Consider the following 12,088-nt stretch of genomic DNA (forward strand, 5'->3'; position numbering starts at 1 on the left):
GTGGAGGCAAGAGGACAAAGGTGTGGAGGACTCCAAGGTCAACCCCAGGGATCGTGTCTCAAGCTGGCCCCGCCCACTACTCACGGGAGGTGAGTGTGGGTGTTGGAGTCAGACAGAGCTGAGGTCAAAGCCCACCTCAGCCACTGCAGCTGTGTGGCCTTGGGTGACTTGCTTTACCTCTCTGAGCCACCACACCAGTTCCCTCTTTTCTATCTCCCGGTCTGTCATCGCTCCCTCCCTGCCAGTCCCACACACATCTAGGATCCCACCTTCTGCCTCTCACCCCGTCTACCTACCCTCCAAAAGGCCTGCCTCAGCAGCACCCACCCTCCCCATCCCCTTATCTCCCACCCCACACCCCCCAAGACTGAGCCTGGGTTGTGCTAACACTCTCTCCCGGATGCCAGGCCATTCCGATGCAGCCTGAGAAACAATACAACTTCCAGAAATTCCAAATTACCAGACCTGCAGAACGGACAACTTCTGTCCAGCCCCGAGTCCTGTCCCTGCACAACTGACCCCCCAGGCTCAGCAGTGGGGGGGGGGGGTCACAGATCAACAAGCCCCGGATTCCTACCCCAGAGCAGGGAGGTGGCAGAAGGTAAGTTCTTCATCCCACTGGAGCCCAGGACACTGCGTTTTCCTAACCTAACCATGCATGCAGACTAAATGCCCCCCTGGGGAGGCAGGGCAAGCAAGACTAAGCCAGGCAAAAAAGTAAACCTTAATTTTAAAATTACTTTCAGGAGCACCTGGATGGCTCAGTTAGTTAAGCGTCCGACTTGGGCTCAGGTCGTAATTTCATGGTCCGTGAGTTCAAGCCCCACATTGGGCTCTCTGCTGTCGGTGCAAAGCCCACTCCGGATCCTCCCTCCCTCTCTCTCTCTCTCTCTCTCTATCTCTCTCTCTCTCTCTCTCTCCCCCCGACCCCCACCCCCACTCATGCTCTCCCTCTTTCTCTCAAAAATGAATAAACATTAAAAAAAAATTGGGGGGCACCTGGGTGGCTCAGTTGGTTAGGCGTCCAACTTCAGCTCGGGTCATGATCTCTCAGTTTGTGGGTTCAAGTTCCGTGTCGGGCTCTGTGCTGACAACTCGGAGCCTGTAGACTGCTTCGGATTCTGGGTCTCCGTTGTCTCTCTCTGCCCCTCTCCCACTTGTGCTCTGTCTCTCTCTCTCTCTCTCTCTCTCTCCTTCACAAATAAACATTAAAAAAAATTTTTTTTTGATTTGAGGGGCGCCTGGGTGGCTCTGTCAGTCAAGCGTCCAACTTCGGCTCAGGTCACGATCTCACAGTTCTCAGGTTCGAGCCCTGTTCAGGCTCTGTGCTGACAGCTCAGAGCCTGGAGCCTGCTTCAGATTCTGTGTCTCTCACTCTCTCTGCATCTCCCCTACTCTCTCTCTCTCTCTCTCTCTCTCTCAAAATAAATAAACATAAAAAGAATTTTAATTTTAAATTACAGTTCTTTTATTATTATCTCAATTTTTTAATTTTTTATTTAATGTACTGGGTTTTCTGATACATAGTATTTAAACTTTGTTATTTAAATATTTGTTATTTTGTTATTATTTTCATTAATAAGGTACCGCATGCTCACAAAAACAAGAGAGTAATGAATAAACTAAAATGTGAGTCCCTGGTAATCAGAGCAGAAGTCAGAAATGTTCCTTGTGCTATCCCTTGATTAAAAATAATAATAATAAAGGAGGAAAACGAGAAACGCAAACACTATCCTTCACTTTGTCATTTGGAGGCGGCTGTGTGGCTGCCCCCACAGATCACCTCTCCTCATGCTGACAACTGTCTCCAGAGACCCCACCTGGGGGCAGGGACTAGCTGGGATCCGCATCTGTCCCAAGCAGCTAACAGAGGGCCTGGTGGAGAGGAGAGGCTGCGTATGTTTGCCGGAAACGAGGAGAGGAGAGATGGATAAAAAGGACAAGAAGGAAGGAGAGGAGACACCCCACTTCCTTGCTAAAACAGAATCCTGGGGGGACCCACAGAGAACAGCTCAATCTGCCTGGAGGGGCGTGGAAGCAGCCAGTGACACCAAGAAAGCAGAGTCTTAAGGAATGACTGGGAACTCTCTAGAACTTGTGGACAGAGAAATAGGAAAGGCAGTTCAGGTGGAAGGCACGGCGGCCGTGCAAAGGCACGGAGGCCTGAGAGAATACGGCACATCTGGGCCTTCCGCTACAGCCCCAGAGAGGGCACCGGAGAAGAGAGGGGACAGGACAGGAGGTTGAGGACATCAGAGACGAACTTCTGAGCTGGGCCGTGTGGTTAACTTACCCCCTTGATTTCAGGGAACACCCATGACACGCACACTGAGCCTCGGCTGAATTAACCACATGGGCAATTGTTGAACCAGGTCAGGAGGAGGGGACCCCAAGTCTACCCGCTGGAGGGGCAGAAGCGCTGGGCCCCGTTCCCGGCCTAGGCCCCCAAGCGGCTTCTCCTCCCTCCCACTTACTCCAGTCTGGATGTTTTTCTCTGCGCTTGATGAAGTTAAAATAAGCCGTCTCTGGGGTGAATCGCAGGCGTTCAAATTGGATTGGCACGCAGACTTCGAGCAGTTGGTGGCAGGAGCCAGGGGACCCGGAGAGCAGGTTTTCGCTGGAGGGGACATGAGCTTTATTTCCCTCTTGGTTGCTGACAAGGAAGCAGCTGTCCTTCCCTGATTATTTTTACCTCGAGTCACAGCCGTGATGCTCAGCCTCCCCAGTGCCCGCCCGCCTGCCAGGACCAGGTGAAGAGCCCAGCGCCCCGGCCCAGCTCTGCCGTGAGCCTCGAGCTCCACCTACCGCTACCTTCACACAGGACCGAACGCCAGCCCTCTGTCTCAGGTCCAGACACTCCACTCAAAGGTGGGGTCACTGCCTGGAAGCCAGAGAGCAAGAGCAGCCTTAAAGATTACTTGGGACAAGAAGGAAGGAAGGAAGGAAGGAAGGAAGGAAGGAAGGAAGGAAGGAAGGGAGGAAGGGAGGAAAGAAGAGAGGAAGGAAGGAAGAAAGGAAGGAAGGAAGGAAGGAAGGAAGGAAGGAAGGAAGGAAGGAAGAAAGAAGGAAAGAAGGAGGGAAGGAAAGAAGGAAGGAAGGAAGGAAGGAAGGAAGGAAGGAAGGAAGGAGGGAGGGAAGAAAGAAGGAAAGAAGGAGGGAAGGAAAGAAGGAAGGAAGGAAGAAAGGAAAGAAGGAAGGAAGGAAGGAAGGAAGGAAGAAAGAAAGGAAGGAAGGAAGGGAGAAAATTCATGACAAATTCCCCTTCCTACCACAATGAGCTCATTTGTTGTTTTTGTATCAGTTCAGACTTTTAGTTTGATAAGACTAAACATGGATATCATATCACTAAGCACTTCTAAATCTGCCTTGTCATTCTAGCCTTGAAAAGCCCAACAGGTGGGTGTCCTTAGCTCTGTTTCATTGCTGAGGACATTGAGGCTCAGAGGCAAAGTGGCTTGCCTGAACTCACAGATACAAAAACAGAATGGAAGAAATGGGATCTGAATCCGTTTATCTACCTGCAAATCTCATACACCGTCCAGTGTATTTTCACGTCTTTGTCCACGTATCAGTTAAGAATGCTCTCAGTTGCAACTAACAACAACGGTGCTTCCTGGGTGACTTCCTGGGTGGCTCAGCTGGTTGGGCATCCGACTTCAACTCGGGTTATGATCTCGCAGTTCATGGGTTCGAGCCCCGCGTCGGGCTCTGTGCTGACAGCTTGGAGCCTGGAGCCTGCTTTGAATTCTGTGTCTCCCTCTCTCTCTGCACTTCTCCTGCTCACACTCTCTTTCTCTCTCTATCTCTCTCAAAAATAAATAAACATTAAAATTTAAAAAAATAAAATAAAGAAATGGTGGCCTATTTTCCTTGTATAACAAAAGACTGACAGTAGGTGGTTTCTAGGTTGGGAGGCAGCACAATGATGCCATCGACCCAGGATTTTTAAATCTTGCTGTTCCTACCATCCTTGATAGGTTGCTTTTCAACCTCTTGGGGCCTCATGGTCACAAAATGGCTGCTGCAGCTCCAGGCACCTCACCTGCATTCCAGACAGAAGAGAATAGGAGGAGAGGATGGTGAAAACAGTGATAATCCCTTTTATCAGAAAAGCAAAAAGATTTTTCTGAATTCCTCCAGGAGACTTTGGTTTATATCTTAATGGGAACATGACTATCTGTAGCTGCAAGGGAGGTGGAGAAAGAACATGCTGAAAACAAAGGAGGACACAAATGCTACGTTGGTCTCCAATAATGTCTATGAGTTTACTTAGAGTTGTACTTGGTTACAATTATACAACACATAATTTTTTGCTTCCTACTTTTTCCTTTCCTTTTTTTAAAAATTGAGGTAAAACTGACATACATTATATTAGTTTCAGGGGTACAACACAGTGGTTTAAAATATTTGTCTATATTGCAGAATGATCACCACAATAAATCTAGTTAACATTTATTACTGTACATACAGATTTTTTTTTCTTATAAGGACTTCTAAGATCTATCCTCTTAGCAACTTTCAAATATGCACTACAGTATTATTAGAGTCACCGTACTGTACATTACCTCCCCATGAACTATTTATTTTTGAACTGGAAGTTTGTACCTTTTGACTCCCTTCACCCATTTTGCCCACCCCCACCCACCAGCTCTGGCAACCACCAATCCGTTGTCTCTGTCTGTGAGCTCAGTGGTTTGGCTTAGTTTGGTTTTTAGATTCCACACATAAGGGAAATTATATAGTATTTGTCTTTCTCTATCTGACTTATTTCATTTAGCATGATGTTCTCAAGTTCCCAAATGGCAAGACTTCATTCTTTTTTATGGCTGAATCATATTTCATATATATACATACACCACATCTTCATTATCCACTCATCTACCAACGGACCCTTAGGTTGTTTCCATGATTTGTAATATTGCAAATAACACTGCAATGAACACGGGGATGCAGGTACCTTTTGAAGTTCGTGTTTTCATTTTCTTCAGTGAAATACCCAGAACTCAGACGCTGGATCATATGGTAGTTCTATTTTTGATGTTTGGGGGGACCTCCCATACTGTTTTCCCCAGTGGCTGCACCAGTTCGCATTCCCACCAACAGTGCACAAGGGTCCCCGTTTCTCCATACCCTCGCCAACACTTCTTATTTCTGGTCTTTTTGGTAATAGCCATTTTGACAGGTGCGAGGCGATATCTCATTGTGGTTTTGATTTGCGTTTCCCTGATGATGCGTGAATTTGAGCGTCTGTCTTTTCATGTGTCTGTTGCACCTGTCGGTATGCCTTTGGAAAGACGTCTATTCAGATCTTCAGCCTATTTTTTAATTGGGTTGCTTTTTGCTTGTTTGTTTTGCAACTGAGTTGTACGAGTTCTTGATGTATTTTGGATTAACTATCAGACACACAGTTTGCAAATATTTTCTCCCATTCAGCAGATTGCCTTTTCGTGTTGTTGATGTCTTCCCTCGCTGGGTAGACACTTTTCAGTTTGATATGGTTCCACTTGTTCGTTTTTGCCTTTGTTGCTTTTGGTTTTGGTGTAAAATCCAAAAAATCGTCATGAAGACCGATGTCAAGCAGCTTACTGCCTATGTTTTCTTCCGTGAGTTTTATGGTTTCAGGCCTTATGCTCAAGTCTTTAACTCATTTTGAGTTAATTTTTGTATATGGTATAAGATAGTGGTCCAGTTTCATTCTTTGGCATGTGGTTTTCCAGTTTTCCCAGCACCACTTACTGAAGAGACTCTCCTTTCCCTTTTGAATGTTCTTGGCTCCTTTATCATAAGTTAACTCCTACTTTTCCCCCTTTAATTTATGTCACTTATAATTTCCTTATCTGTACACTGTTTTTGTAATTCTCCTTTTTAATGGTCTGACAATAAGTATTTCTTCAAGTGGATAAGCCATAATGTATTTGTTGGACACGAGCTGCCGACATTTCCAATATTGTACGTACTACTATGATGAACATATTCATGCATGAAGCATTTTCATTTAGTTGGATGTCTCTCCCAAACATAAATTGAATTGCTTGGGTCAAAGATTTTAACATTTTTGGTGCTCTTAATATATTAGCCTATCACTTTCCAAGAGTGAGTGTGCTATTTTACATGGTGTAACAGTATTTGGATATTGATCTCACTACAACTGTGCCAGCACAGAGTTTCACCATTTTTATTGTTTTAGCTTTGCTGTTTGTTTGTTTAGAGAGAGTGTGCACAAGCAGGGGAGGGGGCAGAGGCAGAGACAGAGAGAGAATTATTTTTTTTAAGTTTATTTATTTTTGACAGAGAGAGAGAGAGAGAGAGAGAGAGAGCGAGCACGCGCTAGGGAGGGGCAGAGAGAGAGGAAGACACAGAATCCGAAGCAGGCTCCAGGCTCTGAGCTGTCAACACAGAGCCCGACACAGGGCTCGAACTCACTAACCGCGAGATTGTGACCTGGGCCGAAGTCGGACGCTTAACTGACTGACCCATCCAGGCGTCCCAAGAGAGAGAGAATCTTAAGCAGGCTCCACACTCTGTGCAGAGCTCAACGTGGGGATTGATCCCACGACACTGGGGTCATGACAGGAGCCAAAATCAAGAGTCGGATGTTCAACCGACTGAGCCACCCAGGTGCCCCCAATTTTACCATTTTAAAACGGTATCTTAAAGTTGCTTTTGTTTTCACTCTTTTGTTTAAAACTGAGGAGGAAAATTTTTCCCCATGTATTTTTCACTTTCTTTTTTCCTCTTTGGTAAAGTATTTGTTCATTTCTTTAGCCAGTCATCTTGGAGAGTAAGAGATTCATTTTTATAGAAATGGCCACACTGTTGATGCTGGTTTCAACTCTGCTCATATTACGACTCAACTTTCCAATTTACCCTAAAAATTGCTGGCAGGAAGCCAGAGTGGGGCATAGGATCCAAGTCACCGGGGAAGGGAACAGGGCCCAAGAATCCATGCAGCTACTAGGAGCCATGTCTTCTGACTCCTAGTCTGCCACTTTTTCTTGCACATTATATTTTTTAAAATAACATTTTATTGCGATATAATTCACATGCCACACAATTCGCTCACTTAAAGTACACAATTTAATTGTTTTTAGTACATTGACACAATTGTGCCACCGTCACCAGAGTCAATTTTAGAATCCTTCATCACCCCCAAAAGAAACTCTGCACCTGCTGGAGCACTGTCATGTCAGATAGAGGTAAAAATATTTTTGCACTTGGAGAAAACAGATGGGTGGGGTGGGGTGGGCTGTGTGAGGAAAGGGGAGGGCTAGGCCGTGCCGTGGATTTGCTACGCGACCACAGCTCACTTTCTGTCTCTGGTTCTTGGTTTCCCCTAATACGTACAGGTATTTATGGAGCGCCTGCTGCATACCAGTCTTCAGACCAAATATGTCACAGATATGCATGCGCATTCTCTCTAAGCTGGGGCAAGAAGCCCAACTTTACAAGAGAGGGAAACCAAGAGCAAGTGCAGAGACATGGTCACCTGGGTCCCTGTGCGTGTCAGTGCCAGAGGGGGGCCTGGAACGGAGGTTGGGGCAAGGAGGGGTCTTGACTCCCGGCTCGAGGCCACTTCATCAGCTGCCTCTGGCTTATGGAGCTACCCCAGTGACAGGTGGGGACAAGTGGGGACAGGTGGGGACAGGATTAGGAGGAACTTATCTTTTCACGCTGGCTGAGAAGGGCCGGAAACAGCTTGGCCAAGAAATAGCTGTTTCGCCCTCTAGCGGCCATAATGAGTGGTGTGGGTATCTGGCGTGGGGGTCCGCTAAAGCAGAATTCTCTTCCCACTGCCCCCCACACCAACCCAAGCACACACCCACCAATCTTAGAGTCACAAGGCGTCCGTCTGGGTGTGTCTACATCTGTTAGATCATTCCTTCAGTCCTTCAACAAACACAAAGCACTCACTCTGGCAGGCTCTGGCCCGGGTGCTGGGGGGCAGGGGAGGGGGAGGTGGTGAGGAGGAGCAGACAGGCAGTCAGTTCCCCGGCATTTATGGGGACCTGGGGGTTTCTGAAACAGTTTAACGTTGGGGGCAGGGAAAGCGTCCTAGGAAGTCTGAGACCTGCAGGATGAGTAGAAATGAGCTACAAAGGCCTTGGAGGAGGGGCCCTCCTGCCCATTCCTGGGCAAAGGGAATGGGATGTGTGAAGGTCTGGTGGTGTGAACAGAAAGATCTTCACTCTGGCTACAGGCTGTAGTGTAACAGGGCAGCAGCCCAGTGAGGGAGGACGGAGGGCAGAGATGGATAGTGTTAGCCACACGCAGTGGTTGGACTTTCTCCTGGAGCATCAGGGACCCACAGAAAGGTTTTGAGCAGGGGAGGGACAGGAGCAGATGGACCCTTTGCAGAGCTCACTCTGACTGCTGAGTGGAGAAGGGGCTGGAGTGGGCAAGAGGGAGGCAAGGCTGGTCCTGGGCCCATCCGGTTTCTCAGGACCCAGGCTAGCAGGGGGATAGGGGCAGGGGAAGGGACTCACTTTTATCTACAGAGCAGGAGCCAGTCGCTCCTGGAGAAAAGTGACAATTGGGCAGGTTGTGGGGCTCCCCCAGCTCTGATACTCACACTTCTCTTCTCATAGCCACCCTTTATGTCCCTGAGAAGAAGGGGTGATTCTCTACATTCTGTGTGAGAAAATACAGGGTACAGAGACTTGCCCAGGTCACAGAAAAGCTGGTTGATGGCTAAGCTCCAATTCTGTTGGGTTTGTGGCAACCCTGAAGTGAAAATGTCCTGGTTGCTGGCTCCTCCCTCCAAAATTCCTAGGCTTGGACTATGGACAGTTTGGCTGAGGGGCCAAAGCAGGGCCAGGCCCCAGGATGAGCACCTCTGGCAGCTCCCACTGCCCCTCACCCCATCTACACAGACAATGAGCCCAGGGACCCCAGTGGCTATCACTCACTCACAGCCTCCAGGCCCTGTCTACGGAGACAAGAGGCCTGTCAGAGCCACCCGCCAGTAAAGGCGATGAATGGCCCTAGGCTGCCAGTCGGACAATACCCAGGCTCTGGGGAGGAGAGATTAGGTTAGAATGTGGCCCAAACTGGTCTCAACAGCTCAGGCTCCGTGGAGGCCCACTCTCGCCCCCTAGTACTTGGCCATCTCCAGGACTGACTCCTAGGAAATGTGACCCCACTGAAGGGAGGGAGTTGGCTCAGAGTCCCTGGGCAGGGGCGTTACCAATGCTGGGAAGGTGGTAACTTAGGCAATGGGGAGAGATTTGGGATGTGACAGGAAGGTTAGGAGACACAGGAGGCATGCAAAGGAGGCTGGGAGAATTGGGGTCGATACAAAGCGTACTGCACCCACCGAGAGAATGAGGGTGGACTTAAGAGGCAGACCTTGGGTTCACCTCTTCCTTGCTATGTGAAGCTCAGTGTTCTCTCTGGGCTCAGTTTGCACATACTCAAAATGGGGCCCCAAGAGTCTTTGCCTTGAATAAGAGAGGGCAAATGTGGGAGGGCCCACCATCTCCGCTTCCCCTGGGGGGGGGGGCGGTGAGTGGGCCACAAAGACACAAGAGAGTCAAGTTCTGCAGACAGTCTGCAGGCCCAGGAACCTGGGAAGTGCTCAGAACTCTGCCCCAATGGGGACCTCTTATCTTCCAACTTTTATTTTGAAAATTCTCGAGCCTAGGGAAAGCTGGAGGAAGAGCACACTGGACACCAATATATCATCATTTTGATTCCCTTCCCTATTCTTTTAAAAAGAAACCATTGGGGTGCCTGGCTGGCTCAGTCAGTAGAGCATGCAACGCTTGATCTCAGGGCTGTAAGTTCAAGCCCCACATTGGGTGTAGAGATTACTTAAGAAAATAAAAGTAAAAAAAAAAAATCATCATAAGATGGTAATTTTTTTAATATGTATTTTACCACAATAAAAACAATTGAAAAAATATAAACCATCATGTTGCTAGCAAGCTATTTTATTTATTTATTTATATAAATATATATATTTATATTTAATATAAAATCACAAACCCTGAGATCATGACCTGAGCCAAAATCAAGAGTCCCATGCTTGGGGCGCCTGGGTGGCTCAGTCAGTTGAGTCCGACTTCGGCTCAGGTCATGATCTCACGGTTCGTGAGTTCAAACCCCGCATCGGGCTCTGCGCTGACAGCTCAGAGCCTGGAGCCTGCTTCAGATTCTGTGTCTCCCTCTTTCTGCCTCTCCCCTGCTCATGCTCTGTCTCTCTCTCTCAAAAATAAACATTTTTTTTTTTAAGTTTAAAAAAAAGAGCCCGATGCTCAACCAACTGAGCCACCCAGGGACCCCAGCCAGCAGGCTACTTTAACAACTGTAAGGTAAGTTTTGACAAGGATATTAAACGGAAAAAAAAAAAATTAAAAAAAATAAAAAAAATAAAGGATATTAAACGGACTGTATGCCTCGCACCAGGTAGAAGCCACAGGCTTTGTCAGTCACTTAAATCACACAGCAGCCCCATGACTTGTGTACTATTATCCACATGTTACATATGGGGAAACTGAGGCTCAGAGAAATTAGGCAACGTGCTTCAGGTCAGTCGAGGTGATCTTGGATCTGTCTGATCTCCCTCCCAAGCAGGAATCCCTGCTACTGAGGCAGGAGAGTGTCACGGGTCCCAGATGCACATCATTCCTCCTGGGAGCTCCACCTCTGTGTCCCTCCCCCGTCCCCTTAGCTTCTCTCCCTGCTCCTGGCCCCACCACTTGTCCCAGGCTCTGCCCTCAGAGGCCAAAACTTTTCAATTCCCCCCACCTCACACACACACACACACACACACACGCACGCACGCACGCGCGCGGCCTCTCCTGTCACCTCGCCCTTACGTTTTGAATGGCCTGGATGAAGACCGAAAGACCCAGGTTCAAGGCTGGGCTCTGCGACTCATTAGCTGTCTAACCTGGGGGAGAGCCCTCAGTCCTCATGGTGGCCCCTCCTCGCGGTGGGTTGAAGGTAAAGGAAATGAGGCCTGCAGGGGGCCAGCGCAGGCTACTGAACGCTCCCTCCTTTCCCACGGTCCAGCCTGAGATGGGATTGGTTCAAAGGATCCACAAATTTATTTGGGATCCAAGCCTCCCAAGGTGACCCCTTCTACTCAAGGGGGGAGAGGCACGGCGGGTCCAGTCCAGAAACGGGGGAACTCCCCGCGGCCCGCCCCACGTGCCCTCCCACTGCTCTCGCGGCTGGGGCGCCTGCCCTGCCCTCCGCGCGCCCAGACGGCGGGCGTCCCTGACTGCGGGGCTGGGGTCGAGGGGCGGGGTCTGCTAGTACCGCCCCCGGAACCGCCTCGGCCCCGCCCCGCACCCGAGGTTTCCACCGCACGGCAGAGAGCTAGCAGATTTCCGCTGCTGGATTTCCGTCCCAGAAACAGTTCGCAGCGAGTGAGCCGACCGTAGGCGCCGGGCCAGACGAAGCAGGTGAGGACCCGGGTTTTGAAGAGGAGAGGGATCAGCGCGGGTGAAGGGGAGGCCCTGGTCCTGGCCCATCAGCCCAAGAGGGATTCCCCACTGGCCCCTTGCGGAGGAGGGACACGCAGTGGCGGCCAGACCTCGCATCTCCCTTTTGGGTGCCAACGAGTATTTGGTGAGCAAGGAAGGGGGGGCCAGGAGTATGTGGGGGCAAATACAGGCAGAGTGAACAGGGGAGTGAGACAATCAGCATTTATTGAGCCCACACTGTGTGCCCAGCACAGACTAGGCACCAAGCCTCAGTCTTGGGCCAGACTCATACCATTTCCCACCCACTAAAGTGGGGGTTGGGGGGGGGTGGAGGAGGGCGGACATAGGTGCTGTTTAAAAAGGGGAAAAGCGACAATAAATTGGTGCTTTTCAGAGTCCAAAGTGTGAACCCCCATGTTTTCCCATGCTGGGATGTGCTTGATTTTCATATTTAGGCACTTTATCTGGAAAGGGGGAAAGGGTATGAATTATCACTGGTGACGGCTTCAGACTTCCAGATGGCATGAGGCCAGCTGGCAGGACACAGTGGAGCATTATTTCATCTCCAGTGTTTTCTGAGACCCATTTGTGCTTGGCCACTGCTGGAGCAGAGACCCAGGAGGCCTGAAGCCCCCCAGACTTTTAAGAGTAATGCCCAA

The sequence above is a fragment of the Prionailurus bengalensis genome, chromosome D4 (genome assembly GCF_016509475.1).
Source record: "Prionailurus bengalensis isolate Pbe53 chromosome D4, Fcat_Pben_1.1_paternal_pri, whole genome shotgun sequence".
In the NCBI taxonomy this organism is placed as follows: Eukaryota; Metazoa; Chordata; class Mammalia; order Carnivora; family Felidae; genus Prionailurus; species Prionailurus bengalensis.